Source organism: Mobula hypostoma, chromosome 2 (genome assembly GCF_963921235.1).
Source record: "Mobula hypostoma chromosome 2, sMobHyp1.1, whole genome shotgun sequence".
Classification (NCBI taxonomy): domain Eukaryota; kingdom Metazoa; phylum Chordata; class Chondrichthyes; order Myliobatiformes; family Myliobatidae; genus Mobula; species Mobula hypostoma.
The window spans coordinates 183783255-183810582 of record NC_086098.1 but is presented as its reverse complement, the minus strand read 5'-3'; positions in this window follow the sequence as shown (position 1 = coordinate 183810582).

Here is a 27328-nt window from a genome sequence, read left to right as displayed (position 1 = left end):
GAGTACAACACAGAAACAGACCCTTCAGCCCATCTAGTCCATGCCAAACCATTTAAACTATCTAGTTCCATCAAAATGCACCTAGACCATAGCCCTCCCTACCCCACCATCCATGTACCTATTCAAATTTATCTTAAATGTTGAAATCCAACTCGCTTGCACCACTTGGGCTGGCAGCTTCCTCCACGCTCTCAAGACCATCTGAGTGAAGAAGTTTCCCCTCATGTTCCCTTCAAACTTTCACCTTTCACCCTTAACCCATGACCTCTGATTGTAGTCCCAATCAATCTTTGTGGAAAAAGCCTACTTGCTTTTACCCTATCTATACCCCTCATAATTTTGTATACCTCTATTAAATTGCCCCTCAGACTTCTACATTCCAAGGAATGAAGTCTTAACCTATCCAATCTTTCCTTTTAACTCAATGAGTGTGTTGCTTGGATTTCCAGCATCTGCAGACTTCCTCTTTTTTTTTTAACTCAAGTACTCCAGTTCCAGCAACATGCTTGTAAATTTTCTCCATAATCTTTCAACTCTATTTACATCTTTCCTGTAGGTAGGTGACCAAAAGTGCACACAATATTCCAAATTAGACCTCACCATCAACTTATACAATTTCAACATAACATCTCAACCCCTGTACTCAATACTTTGATTTAAGAAGGCCAATTGTCCAAAGCTTTCTTCATAACCCTGTCTACCTGTGATGTTTAATGAATTATGGACCTATATTCCCTACTCACTTTGTTCTACTACACTCCTCAGTGACTGACTGTTCACTGTGTAAGACCTACCCTGGTTGGTCCTACTGCAGTGCAACACCTTGTACTTGTCTGCATTAAATTCCAAGTGCCATTTTTCAGCCCTCTTTTCCAGCTGATGCAGATCCCCCTGCAAGCTATGATAGCCTTCCTCATTGTCCACAACAATCACAATCTTCGTGTCATCTGCAAATTTGCTGATCAGTTAACCGTATTATCACTCAGATTCTTCACATAGATAACAAGAGACCCAGCACCAATCCCTGCCGATTTCCACTTGTCATAGGCCTCCAGTCAGAGAGGCAACCATCTACTACTACTCTCTGGCTTCTCCCACGAAGCCAATTTCTACTCCAATTTACTACTTCATCTTGAATGTGAAGTTACTAAACCTTCTTGGCTAATCTCCTATGGGGGACCTTGTCAAGTACTAAAGTCCATGTAGACAATATCCACTGCCTTGCCTTCAGCAACTTTTCTGGTAACTTTCCTGAAAAACTCTGTAAGATTGGTTAGACATGTGGGTGGCTCTGCTGCACATGAGGGCAAGAAGAAGAGTGGCGGAGCTGTTGTGGTAGGGGATTCCATGGTAAGGGGATTAGAGAGGAGCTTCTGTGGCCGCAAACAGGACTCCTGTCTGGTTTGTTGCCTCCCAGGTGCAAGGGTCAGAGGTGTCTCGGAGGGCAGGGCGTTCTGAAAGGGGAGGGTGGGCAGCCAGCTGTTGTGGTACATGTAGGTACTAACAATATAGGAAGAAAGCGGGATGAGGTCCTACAAGCTGAATTTAGGGAGTTAGGAGATAAATTAAAGAGTAGGACCTCAAAGGTAATAATCCCAGGATTATTACCAGTGTAACGAGCTAGCCAGAGTTGGAATAGCAGGATAGCTAGAATGAATATGTGGCTTGAGCAGTGGTGCAGGAGGGAGGGTTTCAGATTCTTGGGACATTGGAACCACTTCTGGAGGAGGTGGGACCAGTACCGTCCGGACAGTCTACCTCTGGGCAGGGCCGGGATCAATGTCCTTGGGAGATTGTTTGCTAGTGCTTTTGGGGAGGCTTTAAACTAATAAGGCAGGGGGATGGGAACCCACACAGAAAAGAAGAGGGAAGTGACGCAGAGAACAAAGCTAGAGTTAGCGAAGAAAAAACTAAGAGTAGAGTGCGTAAAAGTAAAAAGCAAAAATCGCATAGGTCACTAGATTCTAAAAAGACAATGAGTATAAGTGCACTTTATCTAAATGCCCGTAGGATTAGAAACAAGATTAGTGAGCTTGTGGCACAGATCAATACCAAGGCATATGATTTAGTGGTCATTACAGAAACCTGGTTGCAAGGTGGAGATGACTGGGAATTAAATATCCAAGGGTATCAGGTAATACGGAAAGATAGGCAGGAAGGCAGAGGAGGTGGGGTGGCATTCTTGATTAGGGATGAGATCAGGGCGATTGTGAGAGATGATATAAGATCTAGAGAGCAGAATGTTGAGTCCATCTGGGTAGAGATTAAGAATAGTAAAGAGAAAAAATCAATGGTGGGTGTTGTCTATAGGCCACCAAATAGGAGGAGGAGAAAATGGCGACGCAACGGCAGCGCGCGCGGCCACTCCAGTGAATGATATCTGTAATCTGTCAAGTAGGGGACCCTACACAGTTCTGATTTGCTGGAGATGGACGTGAGAGTGCGGAGGAACATCTGGAAAACTTCTGAAATGCCCACTTCACTGCCTCTGCTACTGTGTGGTAACCGGAATCCCCGGAGCAGAAGGCCCGAATCCTGGGCTTTGCTTGTTTCAGCGGCCCGGGCGAGGTTGAAGGTGCTCGGCAGAGGATGGCGCTCGGGAGCAGGTATCGGAGGGGCTGGTCGGAGGCTCGAAGTTTTCGGACGGACGGACTCAGTGTCGGCTGTGGTCGGCTGCTTCCAAGGCATCAGCAAGTTGACAGTGCCTGGAGGTTTATGGCAGGGAGTTTCTCCCTTTTGCCACCACTATCGGGGACTCGGGAGTCGATCGACTCAGGGACTTTGAGACTTTTTTTACCGTGCCCATGGTTTGTTCTTTATCAAATTATGGTATTGCTTTGCACTACTGTAACTATATGTTATAATTATGTGGTTCTGTCAGTGTTAGTCTTTTGTTTGTCCTGTTTTCTGTGCTATCACCTCGGAGAAACATTGTATCATTTCTTAATGCATGTATGCATTTCTAAATGACGATAAAAGAGGACTGAATGATCTCATAATCTAATCTAATAAAAATACTGCAGTGGCAGAGGCAATTAACTAAGAAATAACTGAGGCTTGTAAGAATGGAACGGCAGTTGTCATGGGGAATTTTAACTTCCACATAGATTGGGTGAATCAGGTTGGTCAAGGAAGTCTTGAGGAGGACTTCACAGAATACATCTGTGATGGCTTTCTGGAGCAGCATGTTAGTGAACCGACAAGGGAAAATGCTATCTTAGATCTAGTCCTGTGACAGGCAAGATTAACGATCTTGTAGTCAGGGATCCTCTTGGAAAGAGCGATCATAGTATGTTTGAATTTCACATTCAGATGGAGGATGAAATAGTTAGATCTAAAACTAATGTATTATGCTTGAACAAGGGAGACTACAACAGGATGAGGAAGGAGTTGGCTAATGTGCACTGGGAGAACAGGTTGTTTGGTAGGACAGTTGAGGAACAGTGGAATACTTTCAAAGAGATTTTTCACAGTGCTCAACAAAAGTATATTCCAGTCAAAAGTAAGGACAGTAAGTGTGGGGAGAACCAGCCTTGGATAACAAAGGAAATAAAAGATAGTATCAAATTAAAAGCTCATGTGTACAAAGTCACAAAGAGTAGTGGGAGATTGGAGGATTGGGAAAACTTTAAAAAGCAACAGAGATCAACTAAACAAGAAATAAGGAAAGGGAAGATAGAGTATGAAAGTAAATTAGCCCAAAATATAAAAGCAGATAGCAAAAGTTTTTATAAATATATAAAGGGGAAGAGGGTGGCTGAAGTCAACATAGGTTCCTTGGAAGACGAGAAGGGGAAATTGATATTGGGTGATAAGGAAATGGCTGAGGCATTGTATGACTATTTTGTGTCGGTCTTCACGGTGGAGGACACACCTAATATGCCAAAGAAGGATGTTATGGACGAAATGGAAGGTGAGGGCCTCAATAAAATCACTCTCAATAAAGAGATAGTGATGAGCAAACTAGAGGGCCTGAAGATAGATAAGTCCCCTGGTCCTGATGGGATGCATTCCAGGGTGCTGAAGGAATTGGCCGAGGTTATAGTAGACATATTGGTAATCATTTATCAAAACTCTCTAGACTCTGGGCAGGTCCCGGCGGATTGGAAGACAGCAAGTGTCACGCCACTTTTTAAAAAAGGATATAGGCAAAAGACAGGCAACTATAGGCCAGTTAGCTTAACATCTGTAGTCGGGAAAATGCTTGAAGCTGTCATTAAGGAAGAAATAGTGAAACATTTAGAAAGGAGTGGTTCTATTAGACAGACGCAGCATGGATTCAGAAAGGGCAGGTCCTGTTTGACAAACTTATTGGAGTTCTTTGAGGACATAATAAGTGCAGTGGATAGAGGGGAACAGGTGGATGTCGTATACTTGGATCTCCAGAAGGTTTTCGATAAGGTGCCGCACAAGAGACCTATAAATAAGATATGGATGCATGGAGTCGGACAAAGTGTATTGGCATGGATAGTGGATTGGTTAACCAATAGAAGGCAGAGAGTTGGTATAAATGGGCGTTTCTCCGGCTGGCAGTCAGTGGTGAGTGGGGTGTCGCAGGGGTTGGTGCTGTTTACCATTTACATTGATGATTTGGAAGAGGGGACTGAATGTAGCATAGCAAAATTTGCTGATGACACAAAACGAAGCGGAAAAGCAAATTGTACAGAGGATGTGGAGAGTCTGCAGAGGAATGTAGATAGGTTAAGTGAGCGGGACAAGGTCTGGCAGACGGAATACAATGTTGGTAAATGCAAGATCATCCGCTTTGGAAGGAATAATAGAACAGTAGATTATTATTTAAATGGTGAAAGATTGCAGCATGCTGTTGTGCAGAGGGACTTGGGAGTGCTTGTTCATGAATCGCAGAAAGTTGGCTTGCAGGTACAACAGGTTATTAAGAAGGCAAACGGAATGTTGGCCTTCATTGCTGGTGGGATTGCATTCAAGAGCAGGGAGGTCATGCTGCAACTATACAGGGTACTGGTGAGGCCACACCAGGAGTACCGTGTGCAGTTCTGGTCTTCACACTTGAGGAAGGATATACTGGCTTTGGAGGCAGTGCAGAGGATTTTCACCAGATTGATTCCAGGGATGAAGAGGTTAACCTATGAGGAGAGATTGAATCTCCTAGGACTATACTCTCTGGAATTCAGAAGAATGAGAGGGGATCTTAGAGAAACATCAAAATTTTGAAAGGGATAGATAAGATAGAAGTAGGAAAGTTGTTTCCATTGGTAGATGAGACTAGAACTAGGGGACATTGCCTCAAGATTCAGGGGAGAAGATTTAGGACGGAGATGAGAAGAAACTGTTTTTCCCAGAGAGTGGTAAATCTGTGGAGTTCTGCCCAGGGAAGCGGTTGAGGCTTCTTCACTAAATATATTTAAGATACAGTTAGGTTTTTACATAGTAAGGGAATTAAGGGTAATGGGGAAAAGGGGGGTAGATGGAGCTGAGTTTACGAACAGATCAGCCATGATCTTATTGAATGGCGGGGCAGGCTCGATGGGCTGGATGGCCTACTCCTGCTCCTATTTCTTATGTTCTTATGTTCTTATGACACGGCCTACCATGCACAAGCCATGCTGACTACCGCTAATCAATCCATGTCTATCTAAATACTCTTATATCCAGTCCCTTGGAATACCTTTCAATAACTCTCCCATTACTGATGTCAAGCTCACCGGTCTATAATTTCCTGGTTTACTTTTAGAACCGATGGAAGTTTGTCAAGGTTTTAGATGTCATGCTGAATCTTCGCAAATTTCTAAGAAGATAGAGGCATTGGCGTGCTTTCTTTGTAATTGCACATGTGTTGGACCCAGGACGGGTCCTCTGAAATGATAATACTGAGGAATTTAATATTGCTGACCCTCTCCATCTCTGATCCCCCAAAGAGAACTGGCTTATGGACCTCCGTTTTCCTCCTCCTGGAGTCCATCATCAGCTCCTTGGTCTTGCTGAATTGAGTAGGAGGTTGTTGTTGTGGCATTGCTCAGTCAGATTTTCGATCTCTCTCCTATATGCTGATTCACCACTACGTTTGATTCGACCTACAACATTGGTGTCATCGGCAAACATTATGTAATCAGACACTCAGGTGGCAGCAAGTCAATGCATAAAAGCGTGTAGACATGGTCAAGAGGTTTAATATTGTTCAGACCGAACATCAGAATAGGGAAGAAATGAGATCTAAGTGACTTTGAGCATGGTATACTTGTTCGAGCCACATGGGGTGGCTTGATTATTTCAGAAACTGCTGATCTCCTGGAATTTTTACACACAACAGTCTCTGGAGATTACAGAGAATGGTGCTAAAAGCAGAAACAAAATCCAGTGAGTGGCTGTTCTGTGTATGGAAATACCTTGTTAATGAGAGAGGTCAGAGGAGAATGGCCAGATTGATTCAAGCTGATAGGAAATGACAGTAAATCCAGTAACCTCATATTAATAACAGCGCTGTACAGAAGGGCACCTCTGAATGCATAGCATGTCAAACCTTGAAGTAGATGGGCTACGGCAGCAGAAGATCACAGTCAATGGCCAGTTTATTAGGTGCAGGAGGTACATAATAAAGTGGCCACTGAATTTATAATGCCTTGAATATATAAAAGTATAGTCAACGTGCTTTGTAGAAGCATAATCAGACAAAGCGTGATATTAGGTCCAATAAGGAGGTGTCAGCGTAGATATTTTAAGGTGAGGGATTGTGCTTGGTTACCACAAACAGTACACATTTAACACTTCATTTACCTATGACGTGGTGGCAAAAAATGGCATAAGCCATTCACTTGCTTCTTAAATATGACACATAATGAATTATGTAACCAAACAGGGAATGCTTAAGCAAACAATATTAGTCACATATTAGTGAAATACTCGATACACCACAGGATGCATGGTCACCAATGGTAGAGCACTGACATTCAAAGTGAATAAGGGGATCGTATATTCCCTGATGTCTTTTCAGCCTAGGCATTTACCGTTTTAAATATGTTCAGTGACTGGGCCTCTACCACCTCTGTGGTAGTGAACTTCACGGTGTTTGCAACCTCAGAATGAAGTCGTTTTCCTCATCGTGGCACTGAATGCCGTACTCTGTATCTGTGGCTGTCACCCATCAGATTATATATCCCTGCTGGACAAGATCTCCACCCCACATCCAGCTTGCCACCATGTCAACATTTTATAAATTACAAATATTCTCATTCTAAGCTCTGGTGAATTTTTCAATGTAATCTCTCCTCATACAACAGTCCTGCCATCATGGGAATTCAAGTCCAAGTTGAAGTTCAAGTTTATTGTCATTGAACCTTATACAGTACAGCTAAATGAAAGCATGTTCCTCGGGGAACAAGGTGCAAAATACAGTACGTACATATATCACATGCAGGACATAAAATAATTTTAACACGATAGATAGATAGATACTTTATTGATTCCAAAGGAAATTACAGTGTTGCAGCAGCATCACAAGTGCACAGATATTCAAATATTACAACAGAAGTACTGTATGAAAGAATAAAAAATAAGTTACCTCAAACAGTCTAACAGGATGGGATCATCATTTCTCCAGCTATAGGTTGTTTCATTATAGAGCCCAATGGCCAAGGGTAAGAATGACCTCATATAGAGGCTCTTTGGCGCAGCACAGTTGTCTTAGTCTATTACTAAAAATGCCCCTCTATTTAGCCAAGGTGGTATGCAGAGGGTGCGAAACATTGTCCAGAATTGCCAGGATTTTCTCTAGGGACCTTTGTTCTACCACAGTCTCCAGTGTGTCCAGTTTGACTTTCTAATCTGTTTTTCGATCCTGTTGGCATCACCCATGTTGATACCATTGTCCCAGTACACCACTGCATAGAAGATTGTACTGGAGACAACAAACTGGCAGGACACGTGAAGGAGAGTCCTGCATACTCCAAAGGACCTCAGTCTCCTCAGCATCTAGAGGCGATTTTGGCCCTTCTTGTACACAGCCTCTATGTTGGTGCTCCACTCAAGTCTGTCATCCAGGTGCACCCCGGCTACTTGTAGGTCCTCACCACATCCATGCCCTCACCATCAATAGCAACAGGGTTAGTCTTCCTAAAGTCCATCACCATCTCCTTTTCTCACTGATGTATTCATCCTCCCGTCCTCTCTTTATACACCTAAATATTGCTGAGTTATCAGAAAATTACTGCAGATGACGTGATTCAGGTTGTATTTAAAGTCTGAGGTATACGGGGTAAATAGGAAGAGTGCCAATAGTCTCCTGTGGGGCCCCAGTGCTGCTTATAGCAATATTAACAAATTTTAAAAGTATTCTGTATTCTGCATTCTAGTTGGAATTAGTCCAGTTAACCTTTGCTACACTCGTTTTAGGGCACATACAGAATGTAGATATTTTCTTAGATAAAGAAACAAAAACAATACCTATTACTCTAGGTATGGTCTCACCAAGGTGCTGTGTAATGGCATCAAGACATCTTTGCTTCTGGTTGCTATGAAGTTTCTGGTTCCCAAAGGTTGCTAAGAAGCAATCTTCTTGGTAAGAACCCATCATGCCATTCACCCTCTAAAAAGCTTGCTGTATCTGCATGTTTACCTTCAGTTACTGGTGTACAAGAATACCCAACATCTGAATACTCTTTAAGCAAGAAGACATCTTTTAAGGGGTGGCACGGTAACGTAGTGGTTAGCACAACGCTTTACGGTACAGGCGATACAGGTTCAATTCCCACCACTGCCTCTAAGGAATTTGTGCGTTCTCCCTGTGACTGCGTGGGTTTCCTCCGGGTGCTCCAGTTTCCTCCCACAGTCCAAAAATGCACCAGTTGGTCAGTTAATTGGTCATTGTAAATTGTCCCGTGAATAGGCTGGCATTAAATCGGGGGATTGCTGGGCAGCATGGCTCAATAAATAATAATAGACCTTTTCTCCTGAAACGGATCAGTTCACATTAATCTACATTATACTTCATCTGCCAAGATTTTGTCCACTTGCTCAAACTAAGTTGCTTAGGGGTCTTTTTTGGCATATTTCCACAATTCACAATTCCACCCAATATTGTGTCTTTGGCAGACTCGTCATTCTAAATCTCAAGCACTTATTCCTAAGACTTGCTCGCTTCTACAGATGTATTTCAGAGAGCATTCTGACTAGTTGCATGACGGTCTGGTATGGAGCCTGCAAGAAGCTGCAGAAGGCTGTAGGATCAGCCAGTTCCACCACAGGCACAACCCTCAAGGACATCTTCAAGAAGTGTCATCCATCATTAAAGACCCTCAATGCCCTCTTTGTGTTACTACCATTGGGAAGGAGGCACAGGAGTCCGAAGACCTACACTCAACATTTTAAAAACAGCTTCTATCTGTCCGCCATGAGGTTACTAAAATGGTCAATGAACCTATTATGAACATAAGTCATTACTTCCCTTTTGCACTATTTATTTTGCAACTCATAATACCTTTTATATCTTAAACTCTACTTCTGCTGCAAAATAGTAAATATCATACTATATTTCAGTGATAATAAAACTGATTCTGGTACCTCATCTACCTACCGTTATACCACTCGCAGTGCATTCAAGGCACCTACAAATCTCTGTGGAAGAAAATGCCTCACAAATTTCCTTTAAACTTTCCCACTTTCAGATTAAACTTGTGCCCTTTAGCAGTTGACATTTCCTCCTTGAGAAAAAGATTCTGACTATCTACCCTGTCTGTAATTTTATGTCCAGTCAAGCTGTAAAGTTTTCAAAGTTGCACATATTACCTAAAGGAGAACTCTATTAAAAAGTCCTTGTTAATGAACCCTTTTGGCTGATGAGATGAATGTAATGTAGAATCAGAAAATACTGTCGACAGAACGAGTGAGCTTGGTTTATGTCACATTAGAATAATCACACAAACGATATATTTTCTGAAATTCCCTTGGTAACTTCAGTCAATACAAATACATATCTTCAGCTGCTTAACCAGAATTGAAAATAAGTATTATATTAATGAAAAATATAATAATTCTCTAGATCAAGAACATTATGTCAACAATGGAGTTTGGAATGAAGACTGGGGAATGTTGTTTAAAGATCCCACAGGGTGGTAGAGAAGGTTTCTGATGCTGGGACAGTCACAGGTATCTCACAAATACTGGTTACAAGGTCATCCAGATCTTAGTTTAAGAGCTCTCAGAACTTCGATATATTTTGTTTATCAAGATAGTAATGACACAAGACTTGTGCCTTTGACAAGAAAGAAATATTGCCTCAGTATGATAAATTCATGCACATGGTAAACTCTCCTTCGTAACAGCTCCACGCTCTTCTCCAACAAAAACATTGATAAGTGTTCTTGAAGGCATGATGAAAAGTTCTTTTAGTTTGTTTGGGCTCATTAAAAGAAGCATTGCTACAATTATAGAAACATTGACTTAAAGAGAGAATGATATTTTAGAAAATTCATCTGAACTAGCTGGTAAGAGATTGCTAATTGATATTCAACACATATACATAACTTATTGTCTAAATTATTTAGAATCTTTTTTTCCTAAATATGATGATTCTTTTGTAAATGTTTTTCATCTTCTATTTTTAACACAGTATACTGAACATATTGCAATTCCTTTAGACTTAAATTTGGGCCTGAAACAGTGAGATTTCAGTTAGGTGGGTTCAGGGAAAATGTTGAAATTAATATTATTAATACTAAGCCTTACTAATATTATCTGCACACCCAGCAGAGTTAAAATGCTATTGTTGGAAAGCTAACATTGGTGCTTTTATCTCATCAGAAGCAACCCAAAATCCCAGGAAGTGAACTGGATTAACAGTGAAGATGGGAAGGGCTATTGTTTTGGGGATTAGGGAGTGGGAATGAGAAAACTGTAGAATAAAAGAAGTGCCCTGCTCCTTCACAAGAACAAAGATATTTTTGTTGGTGATCTCTCAAGTAAACCTGGCACGTGTTAGCCACGTTCACAGACATATCTAAAATGGACCAAGAACATATATGCAAAGCTAATAAGCCTCGTGGAAATCCAAAAAAAAATGCAGGTGCTGGAAAGCTGAAATTAAAACAGAAAATTCTGGAAAAGTTCAATTTTTCAGACAGCATCTGATAAAAGGGTAACGGAGATCAGTGATACTATTTATGCTCCAAGATCTGTTGTCAGAATCCAGCATTTTCTTTTTAATACCAGGGAAGCTTGAAAAGTTGCCTGACCCAATATAGGTTGCATATTTTTCAAAGAAGGTAATGTTTATTTATAAGGCATTTTACATGTTCTGTTGCAAAGTGATATACAACCGATGAAGGAAGTTATTTTTCAATTTGGTGTTTAGAAATGTAAGCAGCTAAATATGCCAACTAACTGATGGACAACTATATCCCATTATGAACAATATGATAAGAGCTAGATAAACTAGGTCAGAAATTACTTTCGAAGGATAAAATATCCAAAATAATCCCCTGGTAGCTTTCATGTATATCTCAGCTTAATACGTTATCCACAAAAGTGTTCCATTGGTATGTTTGATTTCTTTTCACTTTGGACTCCAGCTCTGAAAATTTTCTCTCATTTTATAGGGCTAAAGTGTGTCTAATCACATTAAATCTAATACGTACAGAACTCAGCAAAAGTCATAGGCGCACATATATAGCTTGGGTGCCTAAGACTTTTATGCAGTACTGTATTTGTCAACGTGGAGTGGAGAGCGAGTTTGTAAATCTGGTGGGAGCAAAGGATGTTGAGAATGGCGAGGGTGGAGTGCCCTGGTAGGGGTGTGGGACAAGAGGCAGAGAAGCATTGCCACGTGCAGGGGATGGAGTGGATGCAGACACACCCAGCCCTGAGACACCAGGCAAATTCATTTGGTTCGAAATAATTGGTTTATTGATCATTACAGAATGTCTCTCTGATGTTTCTAGCTCCCTCCTCTCTCCCTTCTCCTTTTCCCAACCATGACATCCCTTCTCTCTGCCCCCTTCCTTCTCTCAGTCCACAACAGAGACCCATATCAGAATCAGGTTTATCGTCACTCACATATGTCACGAAATTTGTTTTATTTTGCGGCCGCAGTACAGTGCAATGCATAAAATTACTATGGTATTGTGCAAAGGTCTTATGTACCAACAACTTTGGCAGAGTCCTGTACATTCTGTAACATATACAAAATAGAGCTGACAATTATGAGCTAGATGATTTGCACTGATGTTAAAAACAGGATGTTAAAAAGGGATAAATGATGAAAGTAAATTGTAAGAAGCGTAGATAACAAAAAACTTATTCCCAGGGTGGAAATGGTAATACCAGGGGGCATAATTTTAAGGTGATTGGAAGAAAGTATGGGGAAGATGTCAGAAGTATGCATGTTACATAGAGTGGTAAGTGTGTGAACCCACAGCCAGAAGTGGTGGTCAAGGCAGATACATTAGGAGTATTTAAAAGACTCTTAGATAAGCACATGAATGATAGAAAAATGGAGTGCTATGAAGGAGGGAAGGGTTAGGTTGATCTTAGAGCAGGTTAATAGATTGGCTCAACATCGTGGCCCAAAGGGCCTACATTAAGCTGCAATGTTTTACGTTTTTCTTTATTTATTTTATTTCTTTGAGCTAGAGTGGGGAATAGGTCCTTCAGCCCTTCGAGCCATGCTGCCTGGCAATCCTGATTTAATCCTAGCTTAATTTATGGGACGATTTACAATGACCAATTAGCCTACCAGCTGGTACATCTTTGGACTGTGAGAGGAAACCAGAGCACCCAGAGGAAACCCACATGTCATGGGGAGAACGTACAGACTCCTTACAGGCAGCAGCAGGAACTGATCCCCTGTCCCCTGTACTGAAAGCGTCGTGCTAATCACTATGCTACCGTTCTGTCCTACGTTCTAAATTAAAGGTGAGCAAGGACATCATCTTTGAAGTCTGCAAGTGGCTGGAAAGCTTCATTAGCTATCATCATAAAAATAAAATAACATTGTATGTTTAAAAACAGAATTTTATTAAGATCAGTCCAGTCATTATGATCATATTTCATCATTCTTCTCAAGGTTTCAAACATGTATTTGAACAATGTGTGATTATTGAGCAACTTTGAACAGACTCCCACAATGCTTCATGTGAATGCTAATAAATAAACTTTGGCACATAATCACCAAAGGAGAAATTAGAGATGATGGTAATAAGGTTAACTGAAGTCTTAGAGAGTGTCCAAAACAGAGGTAGAGAAATATATTTCTGATTGAAATTATAATAAACTAATATCTGTATTTTGGTGATTAAAGTAAAGGGTAAAGTTCCTCCCCACACCCAGTTTAGTGCAGCAAACTAGCCGTACCTTTAGTGTTTGGCTGTTTGATAAGATTGAGTTGCTAGCTCAATGCTCAACCCAGCATGGATAGAAAGCGTGCTAGGAGCCAGCCAAATTCGAATCCATGACCCCTTGTTCCGAAGTCCAGATGTCGATACCACTATACCATCAGAACAGACAATCTGGTGATTATTGTCCTTAATTTGTTGAGCACTTGCCTCATCAAACTGTGTGAGAAATTGGGGTAAAAATGTGGCCCTGGTACTTGCACTAAACATATAATAACATGATAGTTGCATACATCTTTTGAAATACATTTCCTCCAAGGTCAATGGTGCATGTTTAACCAAAGTGACTCAGGATGAATTCTGACCCTGTTGTTGCTTCAGTGTTACATTTTAAGTAGGTGCATTAGAAGAATGGGGTGATAATGTAGGCTTCATTGATCCATGGAGCAGAAGAGGTTCACCGGGATGCTGCCTGGATTAGAGAACATGTGTTATAATAAGAAGATCGACAAACTTGGGCTGTCTTCTTTGGAGCAGTGGAAGCTAAGGGGAGATCTGATAGAGGTTTATAAGATTCTGAGAGGTATAGATAAGTAGACAGACAGTATCCTTTTTCCCAGAGCTGAAATGTCTAGTAGTAGAGGGCATGCATTTAAAGTGAGATATAAGGTGAGAAGGGCTAACTTCAAAGGAGGGGTGAGGGGCAAGTTTTTTACACAGAGAGTGGTGGGTGTCTGGAATGTGCTGCCTGGGATGTTTGTAGAGGTAGCTACATCATTGACTTTTAAGATTAATTTAGATAGGCACATGTATGTGAGGGAAATGGAAGGATATGGATATTGTGTAGAATTAGAATCAGAATCAGGTTTAAAATCATTGGCATGTCTTGTGAAATTTGTTGTTTGTGTGGCAGCAGTACATTGCAAACATAATAAAAACTGTGAATTACAGTAAGATATATACACTCTTCTTCCTCTAAAAATTACATAAAAGGTTAAATTAAACAAGTGGTGCAAAAATAAATATTTTAAAAAGTAGTGAGGTAATGTTCATGGGTTCAATGTCCATTCAGAAATCAGATGGCAGAGGGGAAGAAGCTGTTCCTGAATCATTGACTGTGTGCCTTCCGGCTTCTGTACCTCCTTGCTGATGGTAGCAATGAGAAGAGGGCATGTCCTGGGTGATGAGAGTCCTTAATGATAGACGCTGCTTTTTTGAGGCATCGCTCCTTGAAGATGTCCTGGATACTGAGGAGGCTAGTGTCCATGGCTTCTCCCACTTCCTTCAAACAAAGGTGTGGCCATGGGCACTCGCATGGGTCCCAGCTAGGCATTCCTATTTGTCGGATTCATGGAACAGTCTATGTTCCAAGCCTACACTGGTGGTCGTCCTGCACTTTTCCTACACAACATCAATAACTGCATTGGTGCTGCTTCCTGCACCCACGCTGAACTTGTCAACTTCATCCACTTTGCCTCCAACTTCCACCTTGCCTTCAAATTTACGTGGTCCACTTCCGACACTTCCCTCCCCTTTCTCGATCTCTCTGTCTCTATCTCTGGAGACAGCTTATCTACTGATGTCTATCATAAACCCATGGACTCCTTCAGCTACCAGAACTATACCTCCTCCCACCCTGTTACTTGTGAAAACGCCACCCCGTTCTCTCAATTCCTCCATCTCCACCGCAACTGCTCTCAGGATGAGGCTCTTCATTTCAGAACGACGGAGATGTCCTCCTTCTTCAAAAAAAGGGGTTTCCCTTCCACCACTACTAACACTGCTCTCAATCACATCTCTTCCAGTTCACGCATGTTTGCTCTTAACCCATCCTCCCGCCACCCTACCAGGGATAGGGTTCCTCTTGTTCGCACCTACCAACCCACCAGCCTCCGCATCCAGCACATAATTCTCCACAACTTCCACCATCTCCAATGGAATCCCACAAGCAAGCACATCTTTCCCTCCCCCCAGTCACTCCCTACACAACTCCCTTGTTCATTCATCCCTCCCCACTGATCTCCCTCCTGGCACTTCTCCTTGCAAGCCGAACACGTGCTACACTTGCCCCTAAACTTCCTCCCTCACTACCATTCAGGGCCACAAACAGTCCTTCCAGATGAGGCGACACTTCACCCGTGAGTCTGTTGGGGTCATGTACTGTGTCCGGTGCTCCTGGTGTGGCCTCTTGTACATTGGTGAGAACAAATGTAGATTGGGAGACCGTTTCACTGAGCAGCTACACTCTGTTTGCCAGAAGAAGCAGAATCTCCCAATGTCCACCCATTTTAATTCCACTTCCCATTCCCACAATCAGGTTAGAGGAACAGCACCTTACACTCCATCTGGGTAGCCTCCAATCTGATGGCATGAACATTGATTTCTTGACCTTCCCAGTAATGTTCCCCCTCTCCTTCACCATTCCCCATCCCCTTTTCCCTCTCTCACTTTATCTCCTTGTCTGCCCATCACCTCTCTCCAGTGCTCCTCCTCCCTTTTCCTTCTTCCATGGTATTCTGCCCTCTCCTATCCAACTCCCCCTTCTCCAGCCCTGTATCTCTTTCAACAATCAACTTCCCAGCTCCTTACTTCACCCCTCCACCCTCCCAGTTTCACCTATCACCTTGCGTTTCTTCCTCCCCTCCCCCCACATTTTAAATCTACTCATCTTTTTTTTATTGAGTCCCGCTGAAGGACCTCAGCTGAAACGTCGACTGTTTACTCTTTTCCATAGATGCTGCCTAGCCTGCTGAGTTCCTCCAGCATTTTGTGTGTGTTGCTTGGATTTCCAGCATCTGCATATTTTATCTTGTTTGTGATAACTAATTTAATTAGTTTGGCTCACCAGTGTGGGCCAAAGGACCCGCCCTGGACTGTTCTGTTCTATGTTCTATGCTCAATGTTCTATCACAAGGATTCCAATTTGCATGATAATGGAATTGGATTGCTTGTAGCAGGGCTGTTAACTGCACTTATGTTCAAAGTGACATGATTTAATGCTTGCTTATCTTCATTTATATCAACAGGAAATAATTAGAATAGTGATATCTAATTACTGATTACTTCAGATAGGCCTGTCTTTTAATAAGTTAATTTATTTTTATTGTTCTGCTTAAATCTTAAAATTAATTTCAGTTGCTGAACTTGACTGCAGAATTTGTCAGAGTAGACTTTAATGCAAACATTGTCACAGATTACAAGACTTGCATTTTGTTTTTGGATGCAGATGTTAAGTCAATGTCACAGGTACAAGTTTAAGTGTAGCAAGGGTTGCTTCAGGTTTACCCACGAGCTTCAGGAAGCTGCTCAGCTTCAGGAGAAGATTTACAGCTGATACTTAGGTCCTTCTCTCACTGTTAAGGAGAACCACAAGATTGACAAAGACTTGCTTTCAGTTCAGTGCGGGTCTGAAGGGGTTGATGATGAGGCCAATGCCACAGACAGAGAGGGAGTACATAAGGAGGCAGGCAGGTGGGTTCTGGCATCTTTGCACCCTTTTTATGCTGGACCTCCATCTGCTCCTGTTTAGGAGACTCAAGTTACTCAGTGCTTTCCTGTATATTCCTCCTTTGTGCCAGAAGTTCCCAGGGATTAATGCAGATATTATATTTTTGAAAGGTCTTGGCCCAAAACATCAGCTGATCATTTTCCTCTATAGATGTTGCCTGGCAGCTGAGTTCCTCCAGTATTTGGTGGAACGCAGCAGACCAGACAGCATCCATAGGAAGAAGCACAGTCGACGTTTCGGGCCGAGACCCTTCATCAGGACTAACTACTATCTCTTCTTTCAGTTAGTCCTGATGAAGGGTCTCGGCCCGAAACGTCGACTGTGCTTCTTCCTATGGATGCTGTCTGGCCTGCTGTGTTCCACCAGTATATTGTGTGTGTTGCTTGAATTTCCAGCATCTGCAGATTTCCTCGTGTTTGCGTTTTTAATTTCCTCCAGTATTTTATGTGCGTATGATGCTCCAGATGGACAGCATCTGCAGAATCTCTTGTGTCCTGTTGGAAGAAACTTTACTCTGTCCTCTTGTTCTGCACTTTAAAGAATCTTATGGTAAAGTCATTGCAGCCATAAAGACATTAGCTTAAAAAGGTCTGGAGTAGAATAGAGTGAAGGGGAGCTGTTTGGAGAGAGGAGAACAAGCTAGTGAATGCTGACAGATTTTTTTTGTACAGGCAGATAGTGATCTTAGTAGTGGCAATGATTACTCCCTGTTCCTTCTGGTTCCAAAATAAATTTCTTTAAAACTGAATACCCACATTTTGGCGACAGTTTCCGCCAACCCACTACATTGGCTATATCATTATATTAATAGAGTAAATCTCCACTCAGTGTTGACCTTTTTCCAGGAGGTGGTCGCTAGACAAGCATGAGGACCCTTATTAATACATGTATAGTAGCCACCAGCATCGCCTCAATGTTGCCTGCTCCATTGGAGGTATTTACTAACACACTCAAAATTCTGGAGAAACTCAACAAATCAAGCAGCATCTATAAACTGTTGATATTTTGGGCCATGACCCCTCATCATGACTCCCTAAATGTTGATCATTTATTCCCCTCCAGAGCCACTGCCTGATTTGCTATGTTCCTCCAACATTTTGCGTGTGTTGCTCTGGAGTTCAACATCTGGAGAATCTCTTGTGTTTATGGAGGTATTTATCACACCCTTGGACATAGCATGCAGTAAAGTAAAATTGCCAATTTTTGCTAGTGTACTGAGATAGAAGGAAAATGTCTCTGTTGGCCTTTTGATTCCTATTCACTGTAGTTACAACTCAGCAAAGTATTCTAAAACAATGGCTAGCACTGAGCAAACAGATTGTACCCTTGCTAAAATGTTGCCATGAGACATTAGGAACAACAAGAAGTGAAGGAGAATGGAAGCCACAGACAGAGGGGCTGAGTAATTCTCTGCAGAACTGTGCAATAGGCTCCTCATGATAGCAGAATCACCAGCTGATGTTGAGGAGATTGAGCAGCTGCAATTTGGAGTCCTTAGGAATGCAGTTAACATGGGTGGCAGGCTCAGTATTCTGCTTCTCCAGAGACGGGGTGGGGGGAGCACATCATCCGAGAGTCCCTGGACCACCTCCCTAAATAAATAAGAGGCAACACAGGGAAATGGAGAGATTCCACCAGACCCTAGGCTGTGGGGAATGACAGCTGATGCAACATCTTCCAGTCTGCCTATGGTCAAGGAATTTCGGGCATGATGCAAGTCAAGTTGAGTCAGTTCAGGTTTATTGTCATTTAGCTATATACAGGTATACAGCCAAAGGAGACAATGTTTCTCCAGACCAAAGTGGGAAGCACAGTAGTACACACAAGGCACGTATAATACACAATAAATTAGGAAAGTAAGAATAAAATCTACAAATGAATTACACATAGATAAACAAAGAAAAGTGCATAACTTAATATTGTACGGTACAATTATCTGGTGACACTTTGAATGCGATGCAGCAGGGAGTTCAGAAGCCTAATGGCCTGAATAAACTGTTTCCCATTCTGACCGTTCTTGTCTTTATGCATCAGAGTCTCCTGCCTGATGGTAGAAAGTCAAAGAGGATGCTGGATGGAAGGGTGGGATCCTTAATAACACTAAGGGCCGTGCATACGCAGTGCTCCTGATAAATGTCCCCGATAGATGGTAGGGAGACCCCAGTGATTCTCTCAGCCATTCTCTCAGTACTTTGTAGGGACGCTCCCATGCCAGTTAGAGATACAGCTTGTCAGGACACTCTCAATAGTGCTCTTGTAAAATTCGGTTAAGATATGGGGAGGGGGAGCCGCACTTGTGTCAATCTCCTAAGGAAGTGGAGACGCCGCTGTGCCTTCTTATTCAGGGAGGTGATACTGAGGGACCAGGTCCGTCATGTGAACTTCCAGGTATTCCCAATGTCCTGCTCATGAAATTTGCTGTTTGTCGGTCACTGGGAAGAAAGGAATTTTAGTCTTCTTTCATGTGGATATCTTGGAAGAAGATGCAGCTTCAAGTTAATTCACCGGTCTGTGCTCTTGAGGAAATGCAATACATCAGTATAGTGCCACTGTTGACATCGTAATGTCCAATATTCAAGATTCAACAATCAACGTTGTTTTATGTCTTTTCCAGTACATGACGAAATAATTGTGATTCTAGATCCAATGTAGCATTAAAAAAACACAAGAATCAAAAAATAAGTAAATATAAATACAGAGATAGCTCATAAATATAGATTGATTTTATGCCCATAATGTGATACGGGGCACACCGTATCGATAATATAGTGGTGGTGGGGGGTGTGGAGAGTTGGGTTATTGGGTGGGGGTGTTGATCAGCCTTACTGCTTGGGGAAAGTAACTGTTTTTGAGCCCAGTAAGCCCGGCATGGGTACTACGTAGCCTCCCTCTGATAGGAATGGGACAACGAATCCACAGCCAGGGTGGGTAGGATCATCATGATTTTACTGGCCCTTTTCTGGCACGTTTATGTATATATGTCCTTGATGGCAGGTAATCTGGTGCTGGTGATGCGTTGGGAAGTTTTGACTACCTGCTGTAGAGCCTTCCTGTCCACTGCAGTGTGGTTTCCGTATCATGCGGTGATACAGCATGTTAGGATGCTCTCTACTCTGCACCCATAGAAGGATATGGGTACAGATGTGCAAAGTCCTACTCTCTTCAGCCTACTCAGAAAGTAGAGGAGTTGGTGAGCTTCTCTGATTGTGTAAAATGTGTTCTGGGACCATGAAAGTTTGTGCAAGATCTCCAATGCCAGGAGTTTGAAACCATTCACAGATTCCACTGCGAGTAGAATGTTGATATTGATCCTTACCTGATCCGTGTTGCCAAATTCATAATCAGAATCAGAACCAGACTTATTATTACTGTCTTATGCTGTGAAATTTGCTGCTTTGTGGTAACAGTATAGTACAAAGACATTACTACAAATTACAAAATAAAGAACAGTAAAAAAACAATCAATAATGAGGTATTTTTCATGGGTTCATGGACCGTTTAGAAATCTGATGGTGGAATGGAAGAATTTGTTTCTGAATTGCTGAGTGTGGATCTTCAGGCTCCTGTACTTCCTCCCTGATTGAAGTATCAATCCGGGAGAAGGCACAGGAGCTTGAAGACTCATACGGCCAGATTTGGGAACAGCTTCTTTCCAACTGTGATAAGGCTGCTGAACGGATCCTGACCCGGATCTGGGCCATACCCTCCAAATATCCGGAACTGCCTCTCGGTTTTTTTGCTCTACCTTACTTTCCATTTTTCCATTTTCTATTTATGATTTATAACTTAAATTTTTAATATTTATTATCGATTTGTAATCCAGGGAGCGGGAAGCGCAGAATCAAATATCGCTGTGATAATTGTACGTTCTAGTATCAATTGTCTGGCGACAATAAAGTATAAAATAAAGTAATGAGAAGAGACCACATCCTGGAAGGTGACAGTCCTTAATAATGAATGCCACCTTTTTGAGGTGCCTCTTTTTTGAAGATGTCCTCCTTGATGGGGAGTGTTGAGCCCATGACAGAAGTAGCTGAATCTACAACCCAGTGAGGCACTTTGCAATCCTGTGAATTGACGATGGCATACCAGATTGTGATACAACCAGACAGAATGCACTCCACTGTACATCTGTAGAAGGTTGCAAGAGTCTTTGATGACATACCAAATCTCCTCGAACTCTTAATGAAGTAAAGTTGAAAGTACATTTATTATCAAAGTATGTACGTATACATTATGCAGCCTTGATATCCGTCTCCTTTCAGGCAGCCACTAAACAAAGAAACCCAATAGAATCCATTAAAAAAGAAGACTGTCAAACACCCAATGCACAAAAAAGTACAAATCATGCAAATAATAAAACGTAAGCAAATATCATTCAGAACTAAAGTTTGAGAAAGTTAGTTCACAGCCTTGGCCAGTCTTTGTTGCTGTCAGTCTAGTTACAGACCACAGCTTCAATTCAGTGCAGAGATGAGTAAACCTCACCAAACAGCAAGCTGAATATCGGCCAGTCCCTCACCTCAGGCACTGACACCCTGACCTTTACACTCTGGGCCGGTGCTTGAATCGGCCAACTCTTGAGTCATTTCTCGTTCTGAAACCCAGGGCCTACCACTTCAATACACACTTGGGCCCAAGCTCCGCCACCTCAATTTGGCCCACATCCAACCCTTCCAATCTGGCCCAGCACTTAAATCTGCCAAACATCTCGGGCCTGGGTCCCGCTGCCTAGACCCTAGCTCACCTCAGATTGCTGCTTCTAATTGGCCCCAAGCCCACTCCAGTAACGGTCAAACGCTGGCTCATTCCCCACTCTCAGGCCTGGTATTGACTGCCTCAATTCAGCCCGTACACTCCACATCACAACCATCCTTCTCCTTCGAGATTTCAGTTCACACCACAAAAATGCCAGGTTGTATGCTGTTTTGAAAGTTCAAATCCAAAAGGGAAGTTACAGGCTACTGATTATAGTGATCTTTTTCCAGAAAAGTTGGGTTAAATCAAGTAGTTAGTAGTTTTCTTTGCTGCCAATAAGGCTTCACTGTGCTTCACCAGTGCCATCTTAAACCAAAAGCAAGCGAGCTGCTGGTGTGCTTTCTTTGTATCAATGTGGTGGGCCCAGGACAGACCTTCCGAGATGCTGACACCCAGAAACTTAAAATATCGGTGATCACCCTTTCCACTGCTCCCCTGCCCCCCAGTGAGTGTGTGTTCTCCTGGCTTCCCCTTCCTGAAGTCCACAATCAATTCCCTGGTCTTGCTGACGTTCAGTGTGAGGTTGTCATTGCAAAACCGCCTGATCTATCTCACTCCTGTACACCTTTGTGTTGCCATCTGAGATTCCACCATCATATTCGGTGGTATTTATAACTACACTGGCCACGCCTGGTTCAGTTCCAATTATCATATTTTCTGTAAAAGGTTAAAACTATGAGGCTTCATCATTGGGTCAGAAATTGGATGTTTGTTCATAATGGTAGGTTCAACTTAAACCTTATTGAAGGGTCACAACAGAAGAGATGTTGAGCCAATTCACACGCCTCTTTGAAATAATTAACTTATTGATCCTATTCTGCTATTTCTGAAGGAAAATCAGTCTTTTTCAACCACAGTTTACATTACTTAACATACATCTGTTTTTCAGAGTTGAAGATATAAATATTATTTTGATCTACTTGAAACCACACTGCTTTGAAAGTTAAGATCTGGACATTTTTAAAATGTTTTGTGTGTAGTCTGGTTTTATAAGAAGAATGTTTATCAGTCTATTAAACATGTTTTCAAAGAGAAGTTGAGAAGGTTTATATATTTAAAAGTCTGGGGTTTAGCCTATTGGCAAAGTGTTAATGTAAATTTTATGATGCAAACTCTTAGGAAATGGAGGTGACTACAAACAACAAGAAACAAGTTTGAAAAATAATGTATGTGTAATAAATAAATACAATCAGATCAATCGAGATACAATGGACTATACTGGCAATGATTTATAGCAAAGGGCTTGCAGAGATGTCTAATGAACATGCATTTTTAGCTTATGTCTATTGGAACCATATGTCAGCAAGCAATCCAATATATCTATGTTAACTCCAAGAGTACAGTAAAAACAGAGTTCCTTTCCAGAACACAAAGCCAATGAATCTTCCCACTTCTGCTCCCCAATAGTTTTTTTTAGGTCGTCTGAGCTTGAACATCTTGCAATGATGGGAAAAATTGACAGCGCATGTCATTCATGAGTTACATTAAGGGATGGACAGTCAAAGTTTTGAAGAGCTTATTCAAATTTGTCAGATTGAAAGACAGCTAATCTCCTGCGGCATACATGATGATGAATGATGATGATGAGCTTTTACAGATATATGGTGTGAGGTGATCAGGGAATCACCTGGTATACACTGACAGTCAGGATGTCACAAGGATTTAACTATTTGCATCAGGACCAAATTGGTGAAGTTTTTTGAACTCTGACTATGCCTGATGGAGACCCAAATCTCAGTAGCAGTTTCCATTTGCCCAGGTAACTCATCTTATACCCAATCTTGTTTCACTTCAAATTCAGCCCTTTATTCAGGATAATAGAGGCAGCAGAATGAATGGAACAGTCAGATAACCCCTATTCTGGCTCTCCTCTTACTCCTTCTCTACTCTTCATCTGCTCATCACCTCCCTCTGGTGCTCCTCTTCCTTCCCTTTCTTCCAAGGTCCAGTTTCTCTTCCTATCAGATTCCTTCTTCAGCCCTTTACCTCTTCCACCAATCACTTCCCAGCTCACTTCATCACTCCACCCTCACCTTTCCCTTCACCAGACTTCACCTATCACCTGCAAGCTTCCCCTCCTCCTCCCCCCCACACCTCGCCCCCATCTTCTTATTCTGGCCACCCCAACCCCGCCAGACACCTTCCTTTTCCTGATGAAGGATCTCACCCTGAAATGTTGACTGTTTATGCTTCTCCATAGATGCTGTCTGACCTGCTGAGTTTCTCCGGCACTTTGTGTGGGTTACTCTGGCTTTCCAGTATCTGCAGAATCTCTTGTGTTTACGAGTCAGCTAACCAAACTACGGAGGGTAAGGAAATCCATAAACTGAATCTAAGTGCTATGTTGAACCCTGCAACTGTGCACAACCTCTGCTCTCATAGTTTATATTTTGTGTGGCCAAAAAGGCAGCCTAATTACACAAACGGTACTAAATAACATTAGAAATACATTAATCTGGGGAGAGTGTGATTACATATCCCAGCAGAACAATTAATATTCCCCCATTGCAAGTTACATGCTGCAGCCTTTGTTAAGTAAGACCAGAGGTTTTATGAAACTATGCAGGTCCAATGTTTGAATGGCAGTTTGGCAGGAACTTCACAAAAGAAATGTTATTCTATTTTCCTCCTGCTGCTATTGCAGACTGATTACTGATTCTCCGACACATTGTTCTGCTTCTTTTTCCAACATTACACATTTCTTCTCATCAATGTGAACGTCCCGTGAAGTGCCTGGGGACATCTTACTACATACATAAGACAAATGTTATTGTTGATCTTCTCACATTCAGGGAAAATATAACACATAAGGATGGTTTTGTTAACGCTAAACTAAACCAAAATAAATTAAGCTAGAATGACTGCTTTACAAATCTGATTTTTATTTTTGTGTTTTCAAGCACATTCAGCAACGGTCGCTGTCCTTTTAAAAGGATTAAATCATCAGATCCACAAAATGCTGGAAGAACTCAGCAGGTTAGGCAGCACCTATGGAAAGGAATAAGCAGTCAACGTTTCGGGCTGAGACCCTCTTCTGAACTCAAGAAGGGACTCAGCCAGAAACGTCAACTGTTTATTCATTTCCATACATGCTGCCTGACCTGCTGAGTTCCTTCAGCATTCTGTGTGTGTTGCTGTGGATTTCCAGCATCAGCAGATTTCCTCATATTTAAATCACAGCATTTTTGCAGACCATCAAAATAAACTTTATTCATATTAACAAAAATCATATACAAGAATAAACTGTGCAATGCCTTTTCATTGTCAATAATCAATGTGTAACAATGTTTTATTGCATTCCTTAAAACCAATAGGGCTGTTGCCAATCATGTAGCCCCTTGGGGTGGTGAACTACTGACATAACTGAGGGGCTTCCTCACCCAGTCGAGCCCTCACTGTCCAATGGTGGAAGAACCCTGAACTGTAAACACAAAATAATCTGCAGATGCTGTGATCAAAGCAACACTTTCAGTACGCTGGATGAACTCAGTAGGTCAGGCAGCATCAGTTAGAAATGATGAGTCGACGTTTCGGGCCGGAACCCTTCGTCAGGACTGAAGAATGAAAGATGGGGAAGGATTTGAAGAATGCTTGTAGCCTCAGTTGAAAGACCAGTAATTTGAAAGACAAAGGGGTGGGGGAGGGGAAGCATTGACGTCATAGACCTGAAAACAATGGGTAGCAGAAAAAGGAGGCGGAACCATGAGGGAACTGGAGGAGGGGGTAGAGTGAAATAGGGATCGAGGAAGGGAGGGGGAGGGAATTACCGGAAGTTGGAGAATTCTATGTTCATACCAAGGGGCTGGAGACTACCTAGACGGTATATGAGGTGTTGCTCCTCCAACCTGAGTTTAGCCTCATCATGGCAATAGAGGAGGCCATGGATGGACATATCTGAATGGGAGTGGGAAGCAGAGTTGAAGTGGGTGGCTACCGGGAGATCCTATCTGTTGTGGCGGATGGACTGGAGGTGCTCGACGAAGCGGTCCCCCAATCTGCGTCAGGTTTCACCGATGTAGAGGAGGCTGCGCCGGGAGCACCGGATGCAATAGCTGACCCCAACAGACTCACAAGTGAAGTGTTGCCTCACCTGGAAGGACTGTTTGGGGCCCTGAATGGTTGCAAGAGATGAGGTGTAGGGACAGGTGTAGCACTTATGCTTACAGGGATAAGTGCCGGGTGGGAGATCAGTGGGGATGGACATGTGAATAAGGGAGTCGCGGAGGGACCGATCCCTGCGGAAAGCAGAGAGCGGTAGAGAGGGAAAGATGAAAGGGTCCTGTTGAAGGTGGCGGAAGTTGCGGAGGATAATGTGCTGGATCCGGAGGCTGGTGGGGTGGTAGATAAGGACAAGGGGAACTCTGTCTCTGTTGTGGTTGCGAGAGGATGGGGTGAGGGTCGAAGTGCGGGAAATGGAGGAGATGCGGGTGTGGGCATCATTGATGACAGCAGAAGGGAAACCATGATCCTTAAAGAAAGAGGACATTTGAGATGTCCTGGAACTGAAAGCCTCACCCTCAGAGCAGATGCGGCGGAGACGGAGGAACTGGGAATAGGGAATGGCATTTTTGCATGTGGCGGGATGGGAAGAGGTATAGTCTAGGTAGTTATGAGAGTCAGCGGGCTTGTAGAAGATGTCAGTGGACAGTCTGCCTCCTGTACTGTGGTCTTTCCCCACTGAGCCCTTGCCTTGGCATAGAAGACAATGGACCAAATCTAGGAGTTCTATCTTTCAGGGTCTATATAACAGTACAGCATAGGAACAGTTAAAAAAAAAATCGCTGCTGTGTACGCATTCAGCAGGAGATTGGCAGCCAGTTTGTGCAAATGGAGACAGCGCTGCCAACACACCCCTTCTTCTCAAGGTGACAGGAACATGCAGCAGCTTAATGGCCAACGAAACTTGTCTATTCTTCTGTGGTGACGTCGATTGCTAAATATCTTGGTAAAAAGGAGAGACATGCAAGGCTTTATTCTTATCAGCTGGCCCTGGTCAGTGTCCTGCTGTCAAGGCCTGAAGTAATTTATGTCAGAGCTGTGAGCTTTTACTTATCTTCCCCAGTTACTGGCTGGGCCCCGATCAGCCAGTCTGGCTCCTTAGCAGCCCACCCGTTCTTTCCTGCCAGCAGGGATAAGTGGGAACTGGGTGCTGTTTGCACCACTGCCAAGATTCAAGGCTATGGAAAAACAATATCACACAAGCCACGAGCTGTGGCACACACAATCCAGCGCGACCATTTATTTACCTCACGCCTTGTTATTGCCAGTTCGTCAAATGGGGGGAAACAACTGACATTTCCTCATTTTTGTCAAGATTTTCCACCACATGAATCAGTACATAAAGCAAAGCACGCCAGCTGTTAAACTAAAAAATGAATTGCCTTTCATTTCAATTACTGGTTTATCAAATGTTTAACTTACAGTCTCATGCAGCACAGACAAGATCGGGATGCACAACTGAAAAACATGCAATCTCATGCAATGGACGTCAAGCCCTGGCTTTGTATGAATGGTACTGTTGCCCTGTAAAAGGGTGAGGATGGGGTCACTGCGGAGCTATCAAAACATAAAAATTAAAGTAGAGATACGAAAACCTGGAGGAAATTCATCGCAACTAGTCGTGTTAAATGTTATGTCAGAGCCGACAGGACCAGACAAAATGGGGCCCTTTCCATTCTGATTAGGAAACAAAGTAAGTATAAATCAATAGAGTAAGACTCTGCTCTATGCAATGTGATTGGACTGAGAGAGTGCAGGTTAG